At 42.1% G+C, this 27934-nt stretch overlaps 1 protein-coding gene, 1 long non-coding RNA gene and 1 other non-coding gene across 3 annotated transcripts in view; 2 read left to right on the forward strand and 1 right to left on the reverse strand.

The window, feature by feature from the left end:
* Positions 1–5645: 5645 nt before the first annotated feature.
* LOC121232884 lies at positions 5646–27395 on the reverse strand. Its single transcript, XR_005931740.1, has 2 exons — positions 27346–27395; positions 5646–5702 (listed from the first exon to the last, which is right to left on the reverse strand). It is a non-coding gene; the product is annotated as an uncharacterized LOC121232884 (long non-coding RNA).
* LOC121232917 lies at positions 24576–24659 on the forward strand. Its single transcript, XR_005931765.1, has one exon. It is a non-coding gene; the product is annotated as a small nucleolar RNA SNORD121A (small nucleolar RNA).
* Positions 26936–27934, forward strand: part of LOC121232872 (ubiquitin-associated protein 2-like) — a 37041-nt gene continuing 36042 nt past the window's right edge. Inside the window, 1 exon segment of the mRNA XM_041121362.1 lies at positions 26936–26974. The gene's annotated coding sequence lies outside the window, so the exon portion shown is untranslated.

Below are 27934 nucleotides of genomic sequence, written 5' to 3' on the forward strand. Positions count from 1 at the left end.
GCTGTTCTGTAAGTTATGTTTCTTGAGCTCGAATGTAAGGTATCCTTTAGTCATTGTAAATGTTTAAGAACCAGTTTTTCGGTCCCTTTCGGAAAAGGAAAAACATTTAAGATCTTTGGATGCAGATACTGTCAGTGTCTGCGTACGCAAACGTTCACAGGCTGAGTCAGAACTAGGGACAAAGGTGGTGTCTAAAGCAGAGTTGCTTCCTAATGAGTTATATCAGATGTTTCATCAAGGGATTCTTTAGTTTCATATTTTAGCAGTGTTGTATAAAACGGAACTCGCATAGTTCTGTTCATCTTTTCAAGAGGAAATTTTTTTGTGGGGCGTAGCGGTATGACCAGCCCCTTGATTAATTGCCAGATGTCTGGTTAGTATGTCATAATTTTTTGGGCTTTCACAGATGCTCTTCATGTGCTGTTCTTTGGAGCCGGCTGTCTTTTGAGAGTGTGTTGGGGCTTTTTGGGGCAGAGTTATGGGTCAAATACCCTGCGTTCTAATTGGTTGAACTATGTTATGCAGGTTATGCGAGAAATACCATAGTGTCAACCAAAGCACTGCCTCCCTAATTAATATCTGTGCCCTGTGGCAGGCGCAGTCAGTTGCTCAGGGAATGATGAAGAAAGCGACCATGTGTTGTGTGAACCTTCGGTTTTGGTTGGACTGTATGTGTCTTGGAGTCATTGGCGAGCGTAATTCCTGAAGCAACTATTGTTTTCTAAAAATATAGTAAATTGATAAATACAAATGATAGTGGTTTTAGAATAGTTTCTTAGTTAGTAATGATTGTCTCTGTACTTCAATTTTTTTTTTTTCAATTAACAGAAAAAATAGTAAGGATATTGGTAACGAAAAAATGTCTGTATGGGTGTGTTTAATAGCACACTATAATCGTTATATAATAAACTCCCCCTCCGACGACTTTTTTCTTCAGTATCCTACTGTTATGTGTATACTCACTACTCTATCATTTTTATTCTTTATATCCTACTGCTTACTCTGTTTTTTGTGTATATACATATATATGTGTTTCCCAATGTATACTAGGAAATTAATTTTATTAATTCTTTGCAATTTTTTTCTAGCTCCCTTTCCATCATCAGAGCCGAGCCCTCTCCTCCTGCCTCAGTGTTGTCTTCAAGCACATCCATAGCATAAGTCCTATTTTCATTTCAACAGATGTTTGGCATAATGTCAGTTTATCTGATGTTAGACCCTCTCTTAAAAAGTTCATTGTGTCCGCAGTACACTACAACGAAACAGAGCTCTTATCTCAGTGGAAGGACTGGGGCCAGCCCGCTCTAGTGGTAAAAAAAGTCTTTACACTTGTGATTTGATACTAGATCCGGACTCACGCTTTACAGAGACTTGCCAGTCCACAACCGTAGAGTGAATTTTTCATGCCAGCAGAGGGGGGATATAATAAAGAAAGAACTTCTTGTACAATTTATTTTAAAAAAATAATCTTTAGAAAGTGCTGTCTGAAAACCTTCTCGCCAATGTGGACGTTACAGTCTCCCCTGGGAGAGGTTAGCTGGCAATGTCAGGTGATGGAATGATACATGTCATGACAAATTCCTCATGACAGAATGATTTTAGAGTTTATCAGTTGGCATTTGTTGGTCACCTGTGTATTTTAATGGCATTTGCAGAGAACAAGGCAATGGTCGTGAACACAGTGGCTCTAGATGAGGTTGGCACAAACCCAGTCAAGAGAGACACTGCCTTGTTCTGTGGAATGGGGTACTTCTACAATCGCTCAGTTGCGGTGTCAGATAGGTTACTACTGCTTTGGCTTTATGCTTGATTTTTTGTTGAAATGCTCCATTTCCTCTGAATGTACTTAAAATTCCACTTCTCCAAGGTCCGCTCTTTTCTGTTGTCAAGTTGTTTGGCTTCTGTGTGTTGATACACTGTTTTGGGCAAGTGTGATCGGCTTATCAAAGCTAAGGCACTGTATTGTGGCTGGCTCCAACAGGACTCCTTTATCTCATTATCCTCACGTGTTCCTGTATATCTGGTCTGTGTTTTCATTTTACACATTGAATCGTTGTTGGGGTCTCTGCAGTGTTAATCTTTTAATTCCACAAGTGCATTGAGGAAATCACGATAGTCAGTGTTCTACTGTATTTTGAAAACAAATCCCTCTTTTGGAAGAATATAGGAGTTATTTAACTCAATACTAGCTAAAAAGAGTATAACAAGCAAAGGGCAAGAAATAAGCAATGGAGTGACATTTAGTTACTGTGGTTTAATTTTGTGAATTAGCGGTTTCAATTTAACTCTCATAATAATTTTCTTTGAATACTTAAAACTCACAAGCATCTCAATTTAGGTTGCTTGCTTGGTACATAGATAATGCGTATCTTTTCTTTTGCATGTGCTGCGGTTCTTAAAGTTGTCGGTTGGTTTGGTTCCCCGCCCAGCATCTTCCCTGTGGTTTATTGCTCTGTGATCCCATTGTTTTTGTCTTCTTTCTACTAGGTGCGCACACTAGTGTTGAGCACCACTTCACTCCGCCTCACAACCTTTTCACTGTTTTCACAATCTCAGTCTACTAGCATCCACACCTCTTCAGTTGTCAGCAATGGCAAGCATTATGAACACTAGCATCCGCCTTTGGCCTGGGCGTTACAGTGTGTCTATACGGCACTGCTAACCGCACGGGCGGCTCCCTTATGTCTTCAGTTTGCAATATAACAGATCACATGGATGACACTAGACTTCCAGTCACATGGATGTCATTTGAGCATCTCACCAGCCATAACTGTGCTACGAATCCACACTCTTGACGTAGCCTTTTCTGATGCTTTATTTGCTGGCTATAAATCGTTTGTCTGGTTTTGTGTATTGAATATTTTGTTATGGTTGTTATGTGGCATTTATATAGGCAGGCATTCCATCCCGCAAAGAGCTTTATAAATAGGACCGCAGAGCAGTTCTGACTTGGAAGTTTGGGCGAGCATTCGCCCAGTTTGGTATTCCAGGTTGTGATCAGCTCTGGCGTGAGGTCAACTTAGCTTTAATTTCAGTCTTGTCTGTGACTTGAATCCATTTGGCAGTATCCGAAATATAGTGCAGGTGATCCTCTTATCAATTGCCACATCCCTCACTGCCCCATCTACGAAAGGAAAAAATTGCTGAATGTCTGGGTCATTCACAGCCAATAGTCACTTCGAAAAAGGGTCACCGAGAATGTGGTAGGCTTCTGCACTGAAGTGGAAGCATGCTAACTTCTCTCGCTTCTCTCAATCACCTGAACTGCTAAAAGGAAATCCTATGGAGGGAAGTGAATGATTTAAATATTAAGGATCAAACGTACTTCAGAGGATTCTCATGTCTCGTTCCATACCTTGTAATGAAGTGTCTGATGCACTGTCCAAATGCATTTTTTGTTCTACTGCTCCTAGCACTGCTTCACATGGAGGCAACTGAACCTGTTTCAAGCTTCTTCTCTTGCTATTCCAGCTGCAATAATTCACCCGCAAAAAGTATGCTGGCACATTCATGTTTTCAGGTCTCTTGCTGGTGATAAAGGGATGGGTTGACAGGCAGAAATGAGGACGAGAATTTGCTCTCTTAATTGAGAACAAATGCCTGACTTTTGCTTCATGAGAGGACTGAGGAAAGGATACGTTCCTGTAATTCTTGTAATCCTCTGACAAAGTAAGACAAAATTGCCGCCTGTTCTCTGATGGGAACTGTTTTCAGCTTAAGCAGACTGTGCTTTCCTCCATTGAGCGTGGTAACCTCTTCAGGCTATTTTGAGCATTTTTCATCAATACCAGTACCAAATGTCTTCTGCGTAGATCTGCTCTTTACAAGCTATACGTGCAGCCAGCTAGGGCTTGTGAGCTCTTGTCTCAATGCGGAGCCTTTTCTTTCTAAGGGCTTGTATAAAGTGTCGGTATTTTGATTCTACAAACGGCAAGCTCCCCCAAACCTGCCCAAGGTGTACCGGCCCTTGTTTGCTATAAAAACCATTATATTGTGGGACGCTTGACGGACTCTGGCCTGCCTACCCCTTAGGCAATTTAATTGTTCGCCGTGCCTTGATGGGCTTAAACCCTTGTGCAAGTGGGCCCTCCAGACCTGCTGCTGTCTATGCCAAGGCATTTCTGCTGGCACATGTTGCCCACTCTGGAATTCTTGTTCCACATGCTGAAGAATATTTGAAATTATTCAGTGAGGGTTACTGTTGGATAGTAACTGCAGAACTGTTGGTAACATACCTGATTGGCTGCTGTTGAAGCTAAAGCGTGCGTGTTGGCTATGGTTTATCAGGTGGTAATGCAAGTTTTAGCCTCTTTGAGTAAAATTAGACTCATTCAGGTTTGTTTACCTGGAATACGATTTACTATAGTATTGTTGAAATGTGCCATGTGTCGCTGTCCTGTCATCTTTGAAAGATTGCACGTAGCTTTTTGATGTCTGACCAGGATCAACATACTTTTTTGTTATCTGTTATTTTGAATCGAACTTATTCTAACATTTTTTGTCATCACACTGAATGTGAGGGGATACGCATAGCCTCTGCTTTGTGGTCTATTCCTTGAATCGTAATCCTGCTATTCTCAGAAGTAAATGATTAAAGCAAAGGCTACCTGTTGTTCTTACTCTCAAATCTAACCCTGTAGTTTTCACAAGTTGTATGAATGATGCATCTGTGAAAACATTATTGAAAGATGGGACAAGTAAAATACGCTCCTCAAGGATCTTGCTGGTCCACCAGAAACAACATCGGAGTGAAGCCCATTGTAAGCTTAGCTGCTACTCGTCTTAAAAAAATGCTTACAGTGTGCCATGTAGCAGCAATGCGGAGCGTGTTAAGCTGTATCACCGTTAAAATAGACGCGGACGCATAGGTCAAACCGGTTTACAGCCCCAAACTTGGTCGCGTCAGAGAAAAGTGTTATCATGATGTTTTATTTTGATCTGTCTTCACTCATATTTATGGTTAGAGATCTCTGCAGAGGCAAAAAAAAAAAAATTAAATCCAGTGCCAATGGTAAGTAAATGGCTTGGTTTATTTAATTTAAAAAGCAGTATCCTCAGTGTTGATCATTTGTGTGGCAACACAATTAGTCTTCATTTGATTGTGATTGAGAGCTATCCTTACGTTCTATATTGGTGTTTTAATACCCATAGTTTCTCCAGGTGGTTTAATTGATTAGAGGCACTGTTGGCATCAAATGTGCAGTCATCCACTGCAAATTCTGTAAATATTAAGCAGTGGGCTCTGTGGCTTTTTGGAGTTGTCGAAATTTAATTGTTGAGGCACAGTATGACATCTTGTCAAAATCTAGTGACATCGAGTGTGAATGTTTTCTTTTACTCAAGAGGTAGGGTTGAACAGCAGTATCCAAGTGGCAGCCAGTAGGTGCATGCTGACAGGTTTTGGAGGTGCTCATAGTGGATATCTTTGCGTATGCATCTGGCAACAAATGCAGGTGAGCTGCAGGAGGGAGAGTGTATGAATTTTCTTCCTTACCTGGAATGGACTTGTGGTTTAAAAAAACCCTACCGCCAGCACCTAGCCCCGGGGCATCCGCTCACTTAAATCACCTTGGATCCCCACAACACTCGCTCCCCCTCCCACCCGTGGTATTGGGGAGACAATCGGGAAGAAGCAAAACGCCAGCGGTTGAGATAAGAACGTTTTAAATATAACAGAAAAGAAGAACTACTAATGATAATGACTAACACTAATAACAGGCTACAACATCTCATGTGAAAGTATTGAATGTTACAAATGAATGCGGGGCTGCATGGGGGGGGGGGGGAGAAACACCCACGACCACACCCATTTTATTCCCCTAGGACTATCCCCCGCCCCCACTAGCCCATTCCTATACAGATTGGGGACGTCACATGGTATGGAATCTCCGTTGGCCACTTTGGTTCATCATCGCCCTGGCTGTTGTCCTGTGCCAACTTCTTTGCCCCTCCTCTTTCTAATCCTCGCTGCTGGGCATGAGAACTGAAAAAAAATCCTTGACATTGTCTAAACACTACTTAGTCAACCACTGAAAATCATCCATTGTTATCACATCTTCACATACTGAACTCAAAACATATCACTCCCGTACCAGCTACTAGGAATACATTTAACTCTATCCCAGCTGAACTAGGACAATATCCACCCGCTTATTCATACTCATTGAACGTCACTGCTCATGTCCTAACCTTTAGTTACATCCTGGTCATCATCATCACGCTTTTCCCATCCCTTTGGACATATGACAATGATATGTAAGATATATGTATACACACACAGAAGATATCATTCCTTTAGTTTATGGGTTATGTCCATTAAATGATTGTTGATTCAAATGTTTTGAAATGAATTTGTTTCATCTTAGTTTCCCGACTCTGGGCTCCATCGTCATACCACAGCTTTTCTGGCAGGAGGAGGGTGCAAGTACCTCTCATTCTGGCAGAGCGAGGGGGGGTGATGGGCGTCATTGGGCGGTGTGACGATCAGGTGGACTTGGAAGCATGCAGGAGTCATGGTGTGCACCGTTGGACTGTTTGCAATGGTGGAGTCAGTTCTGGTTCCATCCACTACTGACTGCCTTCGCTCAGTTTTATCACAGTTCTTTCTTGCTTATCTAAGTGGTTCTTTGTAGTACCATGGATATGCATATAACAATTAGAGTAATGGAATACATCCGTAGGCAGGGTTACATAGCCACTAATATCATACAGTTTATTCTGGCTATTCTCACCTCAAATCAATCCCCTTGGGCACGCACTCGTACTTCCCTCCCCATCTTTTCGCATCACCCACCAAGTGGCCGAAAGCCCACGGCTCTTGAGCAAAAGCAATCCCTACAATGGGTTTATCCTTTGCCTAGTTCCGGAGTAACCCAGACTGTCTTCCCTAACATATTTTTTTAATGTGCGCTAGGCACAGGGACTTATTCCCCTTCTACGAGTACGTAAAAATTCTGACTGGCAGGGCCACCCCGATTGGGCAATCCTCTGGTGTTGACGAACCAGGTGCTTTGGGGCTAATGTTTATCCCAATGGTTGAAGGTTCCACCCCCCATGCTCTCATGTATCTTTACAGTCCATTGTATCGCTCATTTTCCGGTCAGAGGCTGGTGCATGATAGGGGATTTTGATACACTCCCCTCATGCCCTGCTCTTTGGCCCAGGTGTCTAATGTGAGGTTGTTTCGGAATGAGTCCCTTGTCTGACTCATTTGCTTTCTGGGGTGCCATGTTGAGGCCACACACGACCTGCTTTTCACAGGCCCAGATAGTGTTCCGGGCGGGGGCATGGGGTACAGAATATGTTTCCTGGGGGAGCCAGCCACCCGGTGTTGCTTCCCCCACTCATTGTAAAGCACATAGTGATTGCCTTGGCGAGTTTGTGGGGAGTGGGATATAGTCAATCATGGGGCAGGTCCTCCCCCTGTTTATATTTCAGTCCATTGTCCCTTCTCGTACGACAGGGGTTTTAGCCGCTTGGCTTGCTTAATTTGTCACGTTCCTTTCATATTCCATGGATAACCTGCGCGATAGTGCTCCATGTCAGTCGGCACCCCTCGGTCCACGACCCATCTATATGTTGCCATCGCTTCCATGATGGCCTGGAAAAGCATCATGGGCCCACAGAGGACCATAACTACTTCACCCTTATGTGCCAGTCCTGGTTCACCTGGAGCCGTCTTCATCTTGCACCGGATTCCAAACTGTTGGTTATTTTGAGTTCTTGCATTGGCCCAACTCTGTACGTGAACATCTACGTGACGTACTTTTATCAACCAGATTCTCTAGGCCGGGACGGCCTATGCTGCTGCCATCACACTGGTGCAGCCAGGTGGGTTTACCTCTGGCGCTGCCAGTTGCTCTGTCTTCCATTGCTGTACCACCCCCACACAGGGCATTTGTCCACCGCCTCTTAAAATTGTGATCATATTCTCCTGGTTAAAGAAAATAAGTTTAACTACAGAAACTATCAGAAGGGAGAAATAGAATACATACAATTGCTGGAAAGTGGATGAAGGCAAACATTTTCTGTACAATATTGGAAGTCTTAGTTTTTATTTGAAACAACAGCAACACTTAAAAGGAAAAAATGTATTTTAGGGGATGTTTCCTTTATCAGAAGCATCAGAGAACTTGTTTTAATTTCTTTAACTTCAGTCATCATATCAAAACTAATATTTGTTATTTCTGATTTGTTGATGTTGAGTTTTATGAGGATGCTGGAGTATATTTTCCTGTTCTCCTCACCTATCAACTGGCCATAGGAGCGTAGTTAGTTGTTAAATATATTGTCTCTTTGGTGATTGGAGAATGATTTTTATCATAGGAACAGGAGCTGAAAAGCACAGGCATTTCACTGCAGATGGAGGAAATCACTTGTGAGGTCGATGCTTGCAAATGGTTCACGACCGTTCATTCAGTTCTGGGAAAATGCCAGAGCCTCAGTGAAAGATTTGCAAGTGTAGTGTACAGTGAGCATAAATAACTTTGTTAGGAGCCGATAATACTACTTCTAAGAAATACTAAATACATCTGTGTAATAAAACTTTTCAGCTGCTGCTGCACGAAGTACGTGTTTTGACGAATGCCGTAATCCCAGCAGACTTCTGAATTAGGTGCTTGATTGGAGCTTGTGGCAGTGAGTTTGCCACAGGGTGTAGTGTAAATTCAATGTAGCTGAGCTGGTAGCTGGAGACTTGTGTTTTGCATGCTGGCTCACCTGAAGAGCATTTCGTCTCTTATATGTCAAGCATGCTTTTGTGTTGTCGCAAACATCCTCAGCCTCCTCAATTTGCTTAGTTTTCAGGGCTCATCAGTGTTTTGGCCACGGTTAGTCTTATTCTGGGTTATGTGAGCATAAGAAACTGTTGACATTACAAAGAATTTAATAGTTAACCAAGGGACTGCAGACCATAGGCTGCTGCTCGTGCCATTAGCTGGCCTCCTTTTGCCATATAATGCAGGAGTCTCATAACACTACAAAAAGTACAGTACACATTGTTCTAAAATGTATGGTGGGGAAAGGGCTGAACAGTAGAGAAACAGTCTTTTCAATTGCAAATATGCTTGAGCTGAATCTTCTTTCTTCGTTTTGGTCAGTGCATAGAGTTGTGGGCTGGCAGCATTATGCACAGGACAGAGTTGTGTTCCAGAAAGATGGAATTAAAATACGTTGTATTGTACCGAAAAAGCCGGTCAAAGAAACTCTCTAAGACTCGATTTTGGAGTTTTAGAAAGCAGGCATTCTTTATTGCAGCGCTGGGTGCACGGGGGATCGCTCCACCTATCGTGCACACCGTTACCTACAGCAAGCAAAATTTATATTGTTCTAGTCATATGCATATTCATATTATCATTTACATAGTGTCCACCCTTTGGTCACGCGCAGTGTGGGTCATCTCTTTTTCCTAGTTAGCTGGCCTTGGCAAGTTTTAATTACAAAAACTCAGCAGAACTCAAAGCTTATCATCAGGGCCCAAGGCACATCAGGCCCGAGGCCTCCTGTCTGTTGGTGCCTCCAGCAGCGCATACCATTGACAAAGCTCAAGGTTTTTCTTATCTAATTAGTACATACCAAAATTTCGAAGTTTTCAAGCAAGCAAAAGTTCGTTAGTACCGCATGACTGTGCCCAACTGTGCCCGTGAGCAAGGCTTTTGGCATCGACAAGGCATCGATTCCAAGAGATATAAAATACCCCTGGCCCAACCTAGTTCTACAATTGATTCTAGGTGCTGGCCAAGGCGGGGTTTTGAGTCAAAGCTACTCCCGCCCTTAATACGTATTTTGAGTTCCCTTCTTATGACTTAGGAAGTCATAGATATCTCTGCCATTTTTCCTTCTCATGCCTTTGTTCAAGGCATCAACCCCCCCCTTTTATTGAGACTTTGGACTTACAAATCCAAAGCCTCAATACCCAAACTTAATTTTCATGTACATTCGACTACAACAGCTACAGCATTGAATCATTACACAGGCTGAGATGCATACACAGATTACAATTATTGCAATAATGAATAGATTTTTTCAACCAAGTCCAATTAGGTAGCCATGAGGTAAGTTTGTGCCATAACTCCTCAAATCCCCAGGACGTATTGTCCTTCGTAACTTGATGTAAGATTTTTGTTTGTTTCCAAATCTCTGCTAGATCAGTAGAAATTCTGCCACTTTGATCTACATATGTACAGCAGCTCGTATTAACAATTGTACAAACACCTCCTCGTGAAGCTGGTAGTAAGTCAAGAGCCATTCGATTTTGCATCACTACATGAGACAAACTAGATATTTCAATTTGTAATGCCTGTATGGCATCAGTGGTTCTGTTTTCAATGTCCTCTGTTACAGCTGATATATTTACTATTGCCTTTTCCAATTCACTAACTCCAAGCCAAGGGATAAACCATCTGGCAAAACTGTGGAATGCTGTGGGACGATCTATAAGGGGGTTATGAACCCTCCTGGTTCATTTGAGAAAAGTTTTTACCCATCCGCTCTGTTCATGTAGCTTGTCAATTATTGTTATATTGGGGACTACGGCTCCTAATGTGCATGCTCCTTGCCAATTGGGAGGTAGTACTTTTTGAGCATGTATTCCGCATAACCAATACCAACTGCTTCCTTCTGGGACTTGGAGGCCAAAGTAATTTGATGTCTCTATATGACTTAGTGTGGGCCTCCAATATGATCCAGTCCTGTTACATCCTTGGAAACATCCTGCAAAAGTTTTGTCATTTCGTTTAGCAGTGTAATCTCACACCCATCATCTCCAGACTTAAGGGTGTAGAAGCTTAGAGAGTCATTACCTGGCCCATATAAGCATACAGTGGAATTTAGATTATCTTTTATCATGGTAACTTGTAACTTTCCTTCTTGTCTTTTTCCAGAGAGGCTTGGCCACCATGCATTGTCTGGATGTCCCTTACCATTTGTGGATTGTTAAATAATGATACATTTATTGGCAGTGGCACTCCTATCAAGGGTAGGACTCGGCTTTGTCCGGAGGTTGGCATTTGGGTACAAATCCAACAATCACTTTTGCAGAGTATTCGAGTTATATTTTGTGTTAAGATTAAGTGGAGGTTCAGATCCCAAGATGATATCTGGCACACTTGACTCATTGCTACCATAATTGTTACAGACAAAACATGAAAATCAGTCATAACTTTTTCAATTTCAGTTTAAGGGGAGACTTTTGTTCAACTGTCCATGAGGTTGGAGCCCTTTTAATCCTGGAATAATGAATCCATGGGCCTTTCCCTCGGACCTTGACAGCTGTATAAGTAGTCAGGAGTACCTGGAATGGTCCCTTCCACTTCTCAGTCAGCGGCTCCGAATTCCACGACTTGATGTAGACCCAGTCTCCAGGTTGAAATGGATGGGCTGGTGTATCCAGTTCTAAGGGCCTGCTTGTTGTCACGTACTTCTGCAATTCCTGTAAAGTCTTTCCCAAGGACATTAAGTAATTATTCAAGTCCGTTTGCCCTTTAATGTGGATTGTTCCTGGTATATGTGGGGCCTGGTAAGGCCTTCCATAAAGTAACTCGTAAGGGCTCAAACTGTTTTTACCACGAGGTTGTATTCTGATTCTTAACAGCGCTAAAGGTAGTGCTTGTATCCAAGTCATTGATGTTTCCTGACATATTTTTCCAATCTGCAATTTAAGTGTATAGTTTATTCTTTCTACCTTTCCACTTGACTGTGGCCTATAAGGAGTATGGAGATCCCATGTTATGGCTGAGTTTTTACTCAGTTGTTTTATAACTTCAGCAACAAAATGTGGTCCTCTGTCTGAGGACATTCCTAAAGGAACACCGAACCTTGGGATAATTTCTTTTAACAAGATCTTAGTTACTTCTCTGGCTTTATTGGTGTGACAGGGAAAAGCTTCTGGCCATCCAGTAAAAGTATCAACTAGAACAAGGATGTATCTATATCCCCCTTTTCTAGGTAGTTCTGTAAAATCAATTTGCCAATAGTCTCCTGGGGAATTTCCTCCTTTTGTAACCCCCAAAATCAATTTATTGCTAGTACTTGGGTTGTTTTTACAACAAATTTCACATTTTCCCATGATGGATCGGATAATTTCTGTCATTGCTCGGCTTATAACTATCTTTTGAAGATGTTTTACTAAATTTTCAGTTCCCCAATGTACTTTATTATGTTCTTGTTTAGCAATTTCTCTCATTAATGAGGGTGGGATCACTATTTGTCCTGTGGGTGTAACAGCCCACCCATCTGTTTGTTCCTGTGCCTGTAAGGCTTTTATTAATTTAACATCTTTACTATCATATTTAGGTGGTGTTTCTGGTAAAGTTATTTCTTTTTCTGGTAATAATGCCATGATGCCTGTTTCTGCAGCCTCTTTGGCAGCTTTATCTGCCAATCGATTACCTATTTCTGGTGGGGTTTTTCCTGTTTGGTGGGCTTTGCAATGCATTATTGCTACCGCCGTCGTTTTTGAATACTCTCTAATAGTTCTTGTATTTGTGCAGCATGCTTGATTTCAGTTCCTTGTGCTGATAGTAGTCCTCTTTCTTTCCAGATGGCTCCATGGGCGTGTACAACTCCAAAAGCATACTTAGAATCTGTCCAAATATTAACCTTTTTCCCTTCACTCAGTTCCAATGCTCGGGTTAAGGCTATTAGTTCTGCCTTCTGGGCTGATGTTTTGGGAGATAAGGCTCGTGCCTCTATTATGCCATCTAAGGTTGTCACAACGTATCCTGACAGTCTCTTCCCATCACGAACAAAACTGCTGCCATCAGTATATAACTCCCAGTCTGGATTTTCTAATGGAACATCTTTAAGATCTGGACGGCTAGCATATATTTCTCTACAGTTTGTAAGCAATCATGTTCTGGTGAACTCTCCACTCGATCAGTGGAGAGGAATACTGCAGGATTTACAACTGAAGTGGTCTTGAGATCGATGTCATCTTGTACTAGTAGTACCATTTGGTATTTCAGCATACGGCTGGGGGACAACCAATGCCCCCCTTTTTGTTCTAAAACTGTGGCTACCATATGTGGTACATGCACAGTAATTTCCCGAGTTTCTGTTGCAATTAAGATGTCATCTACATATTGTAATACAGTTCCTTGTCCATTTTCTTTTCTCCAAATCTCTAATTCCTTCGCCAGCTGATTTCCAAAAATAGTTGGGCTATTCTTGAAGCCTTGTGGTAGAACTGTCCAAGTATATTGTGTCTTTTGCCCTGTTTCAGGATTTTCCCACTCAAAAGCAAAAAGCTCCTGACTTTTAGAGTCCAAAGGGATGCAGAAAAAGGCATCTTTCAGATCTAAAACCATAAACCAGCTTTGTTCACTGGTGAGGGTAGTTAGTAATGTATACGGGTTTGCAACTACTGGATGTATATCTTGTACTATCTGATTTATTGCTCTAAGATTCTGGACTAAACAGTAATCTTTTCCATTAGCTTTCTTTACTGGTAAGATAGGTGTATTGTATTTTGGCTCACATTCTACCAGCAACTTACATTTGAAGAATTTTTGAACTATTGGTACCAAGCCAGTTCTCGCTTCTAATTTTAAAGGGTATTGTTTAATTCTTACCGGTGACGATCCTGGTTTTAGATCAATTCTTACTGGTTCTGCTCTCTTAGACCTTCCTGGAACTTCTCCTGCCCAAACGATGGGAATCACTGCATCTTCTGTTTCTCGAGGTATCTTGTCCCTTTTGGGATTTGTATCCTGTAACAACAAGGCTATGGCTTCGACATATTTAGATTCTGGGATTAAAATTTCAACTTCCCCATTCTTGAATCTGATTTCAGCTTCTACCTTTTCAAGTAAATCTCTACCCAATAAAGTTTTCGGAGAATTTGGCAAATAGAAAAACTGGTGAGTAACCCATTGTTTCCCCAATTTTAATTTTAAGGGTTTAAAGAAGGGTCTTGTTTCATGGGTGCCTGTTGCACCAATGACATTTACATTTTTATTACTCAATTCTCTCTCTAAAGTATTTAAAACAGAATAGGTGGCTCCAGTGTCTACCAAAAATTCAATTTCCTCATATCCCAGCTTAGCTATAACCAGAGGTTCCGCTGGGAGAGGTTCCTCCAGTCCCTATCAGTCCTCTCTCACTGCTTACTTCAAACGCTTCTCTCAGCACAGCCACAAACACACTTGATTCCTTTTTCTTTTAACATTCCTAATCCTTATCTCACTTGTAAATTCCTTGTAAAAGCGGCTGCCTAAATCAGCCTCTTGTTGCTTTGCTCCTCTTTTTTTTTTCTCTGCTCAGTTTTCTGCTTTTCTTCATGCTCATCGTATACAAACACAGCAACACTCAAATTATTTCTCTAAATCAGGGGCCGTTTGACCCACAAGGACACTAATTGTGAGTGCATCATTAAAATTTTGTTAGCAGAGCTTGTCTGAGTCCCCCAGAATCACTGGGACGCTCGTCAGGTCTCTGCCTGCATTCTTGCACTTTTAATCCAATTTACCAATTTACCCCTAGTTCTCCACATGCCCTAATGGTTTCTATTAAATTTCAGAGCCCTGTCTGACAAACGGCTCAGTCTCCTACATTGTTTTAGTCCCAGTTTTGATCTTTTTTTTTTCTTTTTTTTTTTTTTTTCTTTCCCTAGCCTGTTCTGCTAGTTCTGCTCAGGGAAATTTAACACTCACCCTTCTCCTTTTCTAAAGCTAAAACGAGGGGATCACTAGGTGCAAGATTTATACCGCATTCCTTTTGCCACTCCAGATGTCTCCTCAAAGTAAAGAACATATCCGCATACAACACTTCATCCCACTTTCCTTCTCTCCTCAAGAATAACATTAATTATAATAAGGTGTTATAATTTAACGTACCATTCATAGGCCACTTTCCCCATCATCCAATTTATACAGTGGCCAGCATTGATTACAATACTTAATCAAATTTTCCCTTGTCGGGACCCCACCCATATTAAATATGAATAACAGAACAATTAAATGATCCAAGCAAACAAAACAAATCTGTATTTCCAATAACCAAGTTCCAATAACCAGGCACAATTATATCATTCACAACCACAGCAGTACCGGTCCAACCGGCCGGGGACTCTAACCCTGTACAATCACAACAGTATTACTGGTTGGGGGGACTCTAACCCCAAGCAAGCTCATTACTGGTCCAGCCGGCCGGCCAGGGACTCTAACCCCATAGATACTCTAGAGCCGGGGACTCTAACCCCGTAGTCAGGGGACTCTAACCCCCGCAGGCACCTAGTCCAGCCTCTGTGGGCTTTACGAGCCCTCTCTCTGATGAGGCAGACAGTCCAGGGACTCTAACCCCAGACAGTCAGGGGACTCTAACCCCAAGGGAAAAGAATGCCTTCTCACCTTTCCAGGGGACTTGCCTTGAAATCTTCAGGTCTGGGGATCAGAGGTTCTCCCCGAGAAATCCTCGGTGCCGGCTGGAGGTCCAGAGATCCCACGGAGCCGTCGATGTTCAAAGGCAGGGTCCCATCTGGGGTGCCAAATTGTTACCAAAAAAGCTGGTCAAAGAAACTCTCTAAGACTCGATTTTGGAGTTTTAGAAAGCAGGCATTCTTTATTGCAGCGCTGGGCGCATGGGGGATCGCTCCACCTATCATGCACACCATTGCGGGAGCATAATCATGGACTCAACGACAGATCAATATGATCATAGTTGAAGACCCTTTACTAGAGCATCAGACATCATTTTATACATTGGTTACATCCGTACATGCGTTTAGCTATTTTACTATTGGTTGCACACATTATTCACGCGCTGTCCATGCGCCTAGTTACACTTAATGATTGGTTATATCAACACTGTACACGCGCATAAACATAAGACATAATTGGTTATACTAACTAGAACATGTGAAACTTGTCTCAGTCTAATTGGTCAAGATAAACTGCCGAATTGAGGTTCTTTGTGCCAAGTTCCCTTTATCGTGGAATGCGCACCTGTGTTCTTCCAATTGATATCTTTCTTATTTTTTGTCTTCTTGTTTATTCTGTTCAAGGCCTTCTAAAGGCGTCTGGAATGCTCTTGTGACCATTAGCTAAATATGTTCCCACACTTCCCCCTTTTTTGTTTTCCGACAATTAACACAGCCTTACTTGATCTATCAATTAATTTTTAAACACATTGCAATATACAAGGCACACAAATTAAAATACAAAAAAACCAAACCCACTACGAGATAAATCAAAACTATCTTAACTAATGATTTAAGAGCAGCTCTATTTTGTAAGGTTGTGTGTCTAATACTATCTACATCTAACAGTAAGTCAGATAATACTACACCAATCTGTATTCAGGGACCCCAGAATTTGTGATTCCTGGGGTGGCAACGAGGGTGAATGCCCGATCCGTGGAAACCAGGCATTCCCATCCATTGAGTCCATAACCTGCTGCACAGGGGTCTCCATCAATAAGTTCTTAAACTTCGTTGATGCCAGTGGAACCCCCTATTAAACCTGTGAAAAAGAGATTGCTTGGTGTTGCTGTACGGAGGCATCTGGTCACGTCAGCCAGGGTCATCCAGGTGTTTTCTTTGGATATTCTTGTGCCGTCTTGCTCCGCAAACTCAACCCAGCAATCGGTAGGTGCCAGCTTTACGTGGGCGTCCCCACGGAGGCAACGATGGCCTTGCCGTACACCAGCCCGATGCTCTTCGGAAAATCCCGGTATTTGTACATTTGCAGAGGAACGGATTTCAGCACACGTGGCCAGCGGGTGCTGAAATTAGCCTCAGTTGAAACATGGGGAGCCTATGACGCATGCGCTCACTGGCCAGGCGCGCTGCACGAGTCATAGCCATCCTGTCTATTGGTTCATGGGCTTTGTGATGCGGTTGCAATGCACAGAGAATCTTGACCTGTTATGTTGGCCAAGGTGACCTACAAGATCTATGAACACAATTAATTAGACACAGTAAAAGCAACATTATACCTAATAAAATACACAAGAATAAAAGAAACCCCGATTTTTAACAAAGATACAAACCAACTCCTAAGTCCCCATCCCGCAGCTGAATGCTCTAAGCTGAAATGACAGCTTTCTTAATTGCATTAAAGCTCTTGCAGCTCCTTCTTGCCTCTGCAGTTCTGTTATCTTGTTTATTAATTGCTCCACTGTCCAAGTTCCTCATGTCCGTTGTTTCTCTGGCGGTTCAAAAGTCCGTTCATACTGCAGCTGTCACGTACTCCGGCCCACTCATGCTAACTGCGGCCTACTTATGCTAACTCTAAATAATCAGGCTCAAAGAATGTTCCCCATTTTCCATGAAATCTCCCACAATTCCCCCTTTTTGTTTTTTTTTGGTTTGGTTTGGTTTGGTTTTTTTGTTTGTTTGGGGTTTTTTTGTTTGTTTGTTTTTTGCAAGCCAAGTTACACGAAATGCTTTTGCAATCATATGTTTAACTATTTTTATGATACGTTGGTACAATCATTACAAACTGCTAATATTACAATTAAAATAACTAGCCATGCATAAGCAAATCTTTCAACCATCCCGTAATTCTCAAACTTGTTAGCCATCCACTTAAACCTGTGTCAGTTATCGTGAGCCTTTTACTGTGAATCATATTGATATCGGGTGTTAGTAACGTAAGCTGTCTGAGGCTACATGGCCTCCTGTTAAGTTTCAATGGAATTCCTCTCCCATGCTCTATTCTCTCAAATAAATAAAAAATATCCCCGCAGGTAAAGCAGCTGGAATAGAAAAAAGAGTGTGATATTCTGGAATAGATATAGTTACACCAAGCTGTAGCATTTCTATATACAGGCAAAATAGCATTTACATTCTGACCCTTTCGAGTGGTGTTATAGGTTGTAATTAAACATCACACAGGGATTCATGATGACTGATCCTAACAACTCTAACTCTTGAGGTTCTTGCATTCTTGAGGCAGGTGTGGCATACAACAGGAAAAGTAAACATGGTATCTCCTTGCTGTCGAGCTTTTTCTCGACAGCGTTGCATCAAACTATGTGTATTTTTCCCAAATTATTAAGTGAATCGTCATGGATTAGACAGAGGTATAGACTTAGAGGGGTTAGTAGGAGAAGGAGACACAGGTAGTGCAGCAAAGCCAGGTTCTGTTTTAAGTTCTGCAGACCCTGGAGAGGGAGTACCAGGCGATTGGGGTGGGGGGGTGGGGGACGGCAGCGGCCGCAGCCACGCAGAGGCCGCGGGAGGCAGCGGTGGAGGTAATGAGGGATATAAATCTGGCTCTTTTTCAGAGTCCACCCTGCCTGATGCAAAAGAATTATTATCAGAATCAGAATCCTGCTCGTTAGCGGCCTGCTTACAGACTGCCTCCTCAAAAGCAGTATCAGGTTGTATTGATATGATTTTCTCTGCCGGCTGTAAATGCACCAGCGCAGTATAAATAAATTTCCATGTCGACAACAAGGTTTTAGCAAGCATTCGCGAGTCATGTGGAGCTAAGGTTGACCCAGAAAATGTATGGGACAAAACTGCCTGCGTAAAAGGAGATTTTAAACCATACTGAGCAATTGCAACCTTTGCTGCTTTTATGATTTTCCAATCAAATGGAACCCATTGATTAGGTCTACCCCCAGCCCCAGCAATAACCAGAAACACTGTGGGAGCTGCTATGATTTCTCCCTCAATTAAGGCATCGCGAATAATTCCTCGCCATCTATTCTGGGGGTCCGTTGTTTCTGGAAAGGTGGGGATCGGTTCCCTGGGAGGTGGAGGAGGTAGAGGTATAGGTAGGACAAGGAAGGGGCAGAGGTAAAAAAAGAGGGTTTGAAGCAGGAGGAGGAGGAGGAGGAGGAAGAGGGTGGGGGGGAAAGGGGTGCATCAAAGGATACGGCTGGCGGTTTTTCTCGCTTCACAGCAGCCTCCAGCTGTGCCAGCTTTTCTATTACTGACTGCAACTGCTGCGAAGTGAGCTCCGGCCCCTCTTCGTGCTCTTGAGGCGACCCGGGCGTAGACGAAGGCAACGGAGGGTATATGCTAGGTATAATTTGTTCATGTTGAGCGGCGATATCTGGGGGCTGTTTTTTCCTAGGCAGATTTTTACTCGCTTCCTGATTTTGTAGGGTTTCCTTTAAGCGTACGGTTAGGGAGGCTTGGGAACTGTCAGATGGCTGATTAATATCGGCAGTCCCAGGGAGTGGAGCAGAAGTCAAGGGCACAGGAGCAGGCGGACAAGCTCCAGGAAAGCCAAAAGTCTCTCTCGCTGCATTATGTTTTTCTCCCCGCGTTTCCCCTTCGCTTGCGGTTGGAGAGAGAGCAGCAAAAACAGACACAGATGCTTTACGATCTGCTTTCATTTCTTGCAGAGTTGTCTTAATTTATTTCCATAAAGTTGCAAGACCTTTAACTTCTTTAGACCCGTCACTAATTTCATCCCATAGGGAGGTTCCGATAGCTTCCCGGGTACTAAGCTCAAAAGCTGTACCCACACTAATTAAAAGGTTTCTGTCCTTGCTCCATTGTAAAAGCCGCTTTAAACAAGCTTCATCATATTTTATGTCTGTCTTTGAGAGTATATGGAGCTTAACTACTGCTTCTTCTTTGGAAAGCGTAGACCCCATCTCCTCCCCCGACCGCTCACCTCCTTTACGGGTGAGTTCTCACCTCGCCTCCTTTACGGGCGAATCTTCACCTCGATGGGCGAAAAAACGACAGCACTGTCTTCCTGCCTCTATGGGCACACCAGCCATGGCAGCCGGTCTATCGGTCGGGATCCTCCGATCCTCCTCTTATCCTGCTGTTCGTTCTCCAAACGTAGTGCAGAATTTGGGGGTCCCTGTTCGGGCGCCACTTGCGGGAGCATAATCATGGACTCAACGACAGATCAATATGATCATAGTTGAAGACCCTTTACTAGAGCATCAGACATCATTTTATACATTGGTTACATCCGTACATGCGTTTAGCTATTTTACTATTGGTTGCACACATTATTCACGCGCTGTCCATGCGCCTAGTTACACTTAATGATTGGTTATATCAACACTGTACACGCGCATAAACATAAGACATAATTGGTTATACTAACTAGAACATGTGAAACTTGTCTCAGTCTAATTGGTCAAGATAAACTGCCGAATTGAGGTTCTTTGTGCCAAGTTCCCTTTATCGTGGAATGCGCACCTGTGTTCTTCCAATTGATATCTTTCTTATTTTTGTCTTCTTGTTTATTCTGTTCAAGGCCTTCTAAAGGCGTCTGGAATGCTCTTGTGACTGTTAGCTAAATATGTTCCCACACACCATTACCTACAGCAAGCAAAATTTATATTGTTCTAGTCATATGCATATTCATATTATCATTTACATAGTGTCCACCCTTTAGTCACGCGCAGTGTGGGTCATCTCTTTTTCCTAGTTAGCTGGCCTTGGCAAGTTTTAATTACAAAAACTCAGCAGAACTCAAAGCTTATCATCAGGGCCCAAGGCACATCAGGCCCGAGGCCTCCTGTCTGTTGGTGCCGCCAGCAGCGCATACCATTGACAAAGCTCAAGGTTTTTCTTATCTAATTAGTACTTACCAAAATTTCGAAGTTTTCAAGCAAGCAAAAGTTCGTTAGTACAGCGATACAGTAAAAGTTTTCCTTCTCATGCCTTTGTTCAAGGCATCAGTATTGACAGAAAAGGAAGGGAAGGAAATGGAGGGAGGAACTGTGGTGGTATTCATTTTTTCATGACACAGTGTGTTACACATAAGTGGGTGCTAGGAGAGTACATGAAACATTTGAACTTTGCCTCAGAGTAGTAAAGTGATTTGCTCCCAGTCAGCCCTTCTGCATCCTGCTTATATCAACAGTGTTTCATAGGAGAATCCCAATCAGATGACTGCATTCAGGGATGTACGTGCTTTCAGTAGAGCTGCCCGTGGGATGGCAGATGAAATTGGCTCATGTCCGTGAGGTCCTTTAAACTGGGCTGCTAGCAATGTATGCAATTAAAAACGCATAATTTCCTGGAAGAGCCGTATTCAAATGTCACATTCTAAAGGGATTCTTTGTGAATGTTTGAATAGGTCAGTGTCATGGTTTAACCCCAGCCAGCAACTAAACACCACACACAGCCACTGTCCTGGTTTCAGCTGGGATAGAGTTAACTGTCTTCCTAGTAGCTGGTACAGTGCTATGTTTTGAGTTCAGTATGTGAAGAATGTTGATAACACTGATGTTTTCAGTTGTTGCTAAGTAGTGTTTAGACTAAAGTCAAGGATTTTTCAGCTTCTCATGCCCAGCCAGCGAGAAAGCTGGAGGGGCACAAGAAGTTGGCACAGGACACAGCCAGGGCAGCTGACCCAAAGTGGCCAATGGGGTATTCCATACCATGTGACGTCCCATCTAGTATAGGAACTGGGAAGTGGGGGCGGGGAATCGCCGCTCGGAGACTAGCTGGGTGTCGGTCGGCGGGGGTGAGCAATTGCACTGCGCATCATTTGTACATTCCAATCCTTTCATTATTGCTGTTGTCGTTTTATTAGTGTTATCATTATCATTATTAGTTTCTTCTTTTCTGTTCTATTAAACCGTTCTTATCTCAACCCGCGGGTTTTGCTTCTTTTTCCCGATTTTCTCCCCCATCCCACTGGGTGGGGGGGGAGCGAGTGAGCGGCTGCGTGGTGCTTAGTTGCTGGCTGGGGTTAAACCACGACAGCCACTTAGCTGTTATTGCCGCCCCTAGCAGAAATGCCAAGAAGGAAACACAAATGCTAGTTCACTGTATATGTCTGAATGCAAACCTGCCTCCACTGGTGATGTGAGCTGAAATGTAAAACACAGGGGTATGTGAAATGAGTGAGTGGGAATGGTGCAATGTGTTGGACTTCTGCAACAAGATTTATCAGAGCTACTCTATGGAGGCCTAAATTATGTCTGCACAAGGTATCTTTACACTGATGATATACCAACTGTCACGTTAATTACTTTCTACTGGTATATTTTTCAGTTAAACTATTGCCCAAACTGATGTAGTTACATTGGTATACCATTGTGTGTGTTCGGTAGATCAAATTTCCTGACACTTTAATTAAATTGGTACTTGATTCTGTGGAGGAGACTTTGCTGAAGTTTGACTACATGTTTTTGTCTTTTTAAGCAGAGCTGCAGCATAACTGGTTGTAATGGTAGTTTGACTTTACTTTTATCTGACCAAGATGGAATTTCTGCAGATGTCGCAGCAGTGAAGCGTGAGCATGTGTATGATTAAAATACCTTCCCCCCCCTCTTTTTCAGCTTTCTGAAACAAAAGTCTTCACCGCTTCTTCTGTTCCAGCTGAGAATCATGTGACTCCTGGGCAAAGGTAAGCTCTTCTTCCATGGTTTCCCTATACTTTAAAAACCTTCTGCTTGGTGAATCAATGTTAGCTTGCACATATAAAATGTTGACTAAAATACAGGGCAGCCCTGGTCAGAGATTGGTCAAGCTAATTTCAAAATTGTGAAAGCCTTGCTTGCAAATCGTTGGTTTTGTGGGTTCCTGCGTTACCTATTATTGACTACAGAAGCCGAGCCAAACTTACCAAATCCACGAACATAATACTGAGAAGACCCTGTCTTCTGCACAAAGACTGCTTACAGGCAGGAACAAAAATAGCTGGGAAGAAAAGTTTGCTGCTGTTGAAAAGGAAGCACTGGCTTTGCTGTCCAGAAAATGCCTGCCCCTTGTAGATGCAGAAATTGTTCAGAACGTAGTGCTTTGACAAATATGTTAACAGAAAAGCTTGTGTTGGCAAGAAGGTGAATTTCCTGGTAAGCATCACAATTACTTGCCTTAACTGATGATATAGAGTTCAGATAGAGAACCAAAAACATGGCAGTTGCTGCCTTCCTTTGCTTGCCTTTGTCTTCACCAAATGCCTGGCTGATGATGTTGTGGAATCAGTTGCCTCTGCATTAGCCTCAGGTCCCAGGAGAGCAGGTCAAAGTTGCGTGATGCAGACTTCGGTAGCTGGATAGCATGAGATCTGAAAACTAGATGGCCTAATGGTCCCAAGCGTCCTGATACAGCTGTACTGCTGTACTGCAGACTGCAACAAAATTTTCCTTATAACGTGGATATGACCTGGAGGAGGCATGGTGTCAGTTGGTCTACAGTTTATATTCCATTCCTTTCCTTCTTAAAGGTGATATGTTCACATGTTCATTGTTCTAATGCAAATAAATTCTTCCAGTGGATGTCCCTCAAATTATGTTAGAAAATATTTTAGTTCATCAACTCAAAATTCTGGTGTTTTGGTTTGGGGTTTTTTTTTGGGGGGGGTGTTGGCTGTTTTGGTTTTGCTTGCCATAAGAAAGGTTTGGGCATTAAGAAATCTATGCTAATGAAAGTGCTGGAAGCAGCTCTTCAGCCTAAGCCTGCAGTATATTTAGGATAAACTTAAGTCAGAATTTTTCGAGTAGATTTCTTTTATTGTCTGAATGCTTTGCTTTTCCTTGGATAAACCTGTGCTAAACATGTGGTTAGGGGTTAGTAAGCCATGCTAAATATAAGAAAATTCATGTTTCTCATCCCGCTCAGGTATGTGTGGTAGAGTAATTTTGGATATGTGCCTACTATCTGAGAAACTTAGCTTTTATTTCTGCTGCTCTTGTGACTTCCATGTCATCACACATTCACTCAATTGCTGCATGTGTGACTTTATTCTTTACTGTCCTCATACCCACCCTATACAGAGGTAGGACTTTGATCCCTTGCTCTTTTTAAAGGGATAGCGTGATATACAGAGAACGTGGACTATCAATATATAAATGGGCTTGCAGGCAGGATCCACTCAAACGTAATGTATCTTTTATGACTTATCTCCAGTCACTTGGTTATATTAATCATATAGGTTATTTATGTGATACATGATGTTATAAATTTGATAATGTTTGAAAAGAGAGCAAAGATAATTTATATTCTAACTGTAGTGGAAGGTTTCAGCTAGCAGATTTTTACTTTCTGGCAAAAACCTCTATTCTACCTCTTTTTGTATGGCAGACAAGCAATATTTGAAAAGACTGTTAATCAGAAATAATTCTGTTGCTGGTACGGCAGCTTTCTTCAGTTTCAACGCAGCCTAATCATCATGTTTATTCCAGCCAAACTTTGCTTTTTTTTACAGCATTGATTTGGTAACACTGCTTCAAAAACCCGTGACTTCCACCCAAGAGACAGAAGGCAACTCATTTGAGGCTCCCCAGCAGACCTTTGGCCAAGCCCTAGTCTTCACAAATTCTCAACACAAACACCCAGATGGCATCAGGAACTGGCAGCTCCAGTGCTGTAAACTCTTATTCTCCTCAAAGTCTGGTAAAATTATCTTATGCTTTCTAAATACTTTTTCATGAGTAAACATTCCAGGTTAAACAAACTTTTCCAGTAATGGTCATTTCATGAGATGTTTCAGTATTTGATAAAATTCAGGTTGCAAATGTTGAAAGAATGGAATTAAGAATTCCATTCCTTCCATTCACACACACACCACAAAAAAAGGATTACTTTTTTTCTGCTTTTGCTAAGTAGTTGTTTCTCGGTTTACATGAAGTATTTGTATTAATTTTTGAGTAGAGAGCAGATGCGTTTACTGCTGCTGGTTTAGGATGAAATCACTTGTTTATAGTACCAGAAAACTATGTTGTGTTATTTCCAAGCACATATCTGACTGCTTTTTGTGGAAACCTGATTATTTCTGAGTCGATTGTGAGGGCTTGAAATTGGGGCACTTGTATTTATTCTCTGAAAATCAGTTCAACTATTAGTAAATACATGCTATTTTGAGATGCATGGATTCAAGTAAATCAGTATTGTTGCAACAGTGGTGGAAGTTGTATCGTGTGATAACCCAGAGAGGATCTGGCCATATGCTACAAACTGCTGAATTTTTTATTGGTCATTTATTAGTAATCTAGGATTGAAGAGGTTTTGGTTGCTGCCAAATAGCAACTGTAGGCATTGAACCCTATGGTTTATGTTCAAATTATTTATTAAATACCTTCACTCCACTCCTTCCCCTCTTTTTTTGTCTTTGGTAGTCTGCAGTTCTTTGTTCTGGCTTTGGAGAACTTGGATCCTCTAAATTGGCAACACCTCTACTGGATCCCAAATCTTGGACCAATTGAAATCTCAGATTTGGGTCAGTTTACCTCTCAACAAAAACAATAGTCGCTCTACCACCACTTACCACAACTACCACATCAATCCTGGGATCTAAAACCGCCTGTTTACTCAGTCCCTCAGTCCCTTAGTCAGTTTGGGTAAGTGCTTGACGTAGTTTTCTCTCTCTTTCTCTCTCTGTTTAGCGTTGTAAGATTTCTTAATGCCATGACAGTTGTAAAATGGCCTTAACAAAAAGCTTTTTCTAAAAAAGTAATCCTAATAATATAATTGGTTACAACATTGTAAGGTGTTAGCAAACTTACTTGCTCGGCAATAGACATTATGAGTATATCACAACTAAGTTTTGATCGGCTTAAGCCTATCCATAAATGTCGTTGCATCTTCAGAAAGTTGTTGAGCCTTCATGTAATGAACATCTTTGTTTTAATGTGCGTGAATATTTAAGTGGAACTTTGATGTGACTTTGTTTCTCAACAAATCCTGGAAAATACTTATTTTCATTGTGCCTATGCTGCTTCTAGCTGAGTATAAGGTTGTACCATATTTTGTCTTTTTTTCCCCAAATTTTTTTCTCTTCTAACCATTACATGAATTTTGAATGAGTGCTATATAATTTCTTCATAATGTGCATCGCATCTCAGTGTTCTTTCCCTAGTGTGAAGTCTACGTGTGCTGAGAATGATGCAGGTTACCCATTTTGTCTATTCATAATTGTATGGATTTTTCATTTAATTGAGTAAAATTAGTAGAAACAGTGAAAATGACACAAACTTGTTTTTTGCAGTGTAGTTCCTAGCAGTATTCTCACTGTGAAGAGTGATAGCTCTTATATCTATCTTGTGTGTATGTGTATATGTTTCCAGATAGATAAGCAGTCAATTTGGTAGCCATTATAATCTTTGGACACACAGCAATTCTGAAAAAAATGTTTACGTATGTTTTACAAGTTGCTTTCTAATGCACTTTACCAACTGAATAAAAAAACTTCACATTGCAAATTGCTGTGGGATCTCTTATGGTTGTTGACCAGTGCTCTGATCCACTGCCTGGCTTTCAAGTGTCTGAAAAATATGAAAGGGGAAGACTTGGAAAAAAAACCTGTCAGTGTTCCAGTGTCTCTTGACTTTCAGCCAGATTGAGATGGTGGATGACTTCCTATTTGTGTTGAAAATCTTCTCCTTTGTAGGGGCAGGAAATCCTAACTCATAATACCTCTAAATTGCAACTTCAGACCCCTTGGACGTAATCACAATTTATCATCACAGTTAATTGCAGTGAAACTTGCAGTGTTTGATTAAAATAATCCGTAACAGTTTTTGAGGCCTAACGTGTGATAATACTATGTGGACTGCATAGGTAGGTTTGGTGTCAATATTTTTGAAGAAAGCTAAATAACGCTTGCCCACAGCTGTTTGTTTAAAGTAGAGAATATCAAATGTTGGCCTTATTAAGTTGCAGTGGTAATGGGTTCAATGTGAAACTTGTGTGATGTCTGAAAGACTCGCACACTTTATAAAATCATAGCTGTCGAGCGTGTCAAGTCACCCAGATTCTTTTCATAAAGAGTTAGAAGCATGAAGAGCAGTTTAATGCTTTAATTTTGATATTTCTTTTTCCCAACGCTGACCAGACTTTAAATCCCAGCCTGAACCATCCCCAGTTCTGAGCCAGCTGACCCAGCGACAGCAACAACAAACACAGGCAGTCCCTGTTCCTCCTCCTGGGCTGGAGTCCTTCTCCCAGATAAAACTCCATGAGCCATCACCAGTAGACACCTCTACAGCTGTTAGCAAATGTTACAGCTTCCCACTATATCTATGGATAACCAGGCAGTGACTGCCCATCAAACCCAGCAGAAAACAGATAAAACCACCAAAACGGAGGATAACTCCAGCATCTAAGGTGGGTAATTGAGTGGTGGCTTGTCCTTAGTAAACATATAAACATACAAAAGCTTGTATCAGAAATAGCGTGGCCAGCAGGACTAGGGAAGTGATCATCCCTTTGTACTCGGCACTGGTAAGGCTGCATCTCGAATACTGTGTTCAGTTTTTGGGCCCCTCACTACAAGAAAGACATTGAGGTGCTGGAGCATGTCTGTCGCGGTTTAACCCCAGCCAGCAACTAAGCACCACACAGCTGCTCGCTCACTTCCCCCCCCACCCAGTGGGACGGGGAGAGAATCAGGGAAAAAAAAGTAAAACTCGTGGGTTGAGATAAAGACAGTTTAATAGGACAGAAAGGAATAAAATAATAATAATAATAATAATAACAACAATAATAAAATGACAATAATAATAATAAAAGAATTGGAATATACAAAACAAGTGATGCACAATACAATTGCTCACCACCCACCGACTGATGCCCAGTTAGTTCCCAAGCAGCGATCTGCCCCCCCAGGCCAGCTCCCCCCAGTTTTATATACTGGACATGATGTCACATGGTATGGAATACCCCGTTAGCCAGTTGGGTCAGCTGCCCTGGCTGTGTCCCCTCCCAACTTCTAGTGCCCCTCCAGCCTTCTTGCTGGCTGGGCATGAGAAGCTGAAAAATCCTTGACTCTAGTCTAAACGCTACTTAGCAGCAACTGAAAACATCAGTGTGTTATCAACATTCTTCTCATACTGAATCCAAGACATCCTATATCAGGTATTAGAAAGAAAATTAACTCTATCCCAGCTGAAACCAGGACAGTGTCCAAAGAAGAGCGGTGAAGCTGGTGAAGGGTCTAGAGCACAAGTCTTATGAGGAGCGGCTGAGGGAACTGGGGTTGTTTAGTCTGGAGAAAAGGAGGCTGAGGGGAGGCCTTATCGCTCTCTACAGCTACCTGAAAGGAGGTTGTAGCGAAGTGGGTGTCAG

This window comes from Aquila chrysaetos (genome assembly GCF_900496995.4).
Source record: "Aquila chrysaetos chrysaetos chromosome W unlocalized genomic scaffold, bAquChr1.4 W_unloc_1, whole genome shotgun sequence".
In the NCBI taxonomy this organism is placed as follows: domain Eukaryota; kingdom Metazoa; phylum Chordata; class Aves; order Accipitriformes; family Accipitridae; genus Aquila; species Aquila chrysaetos.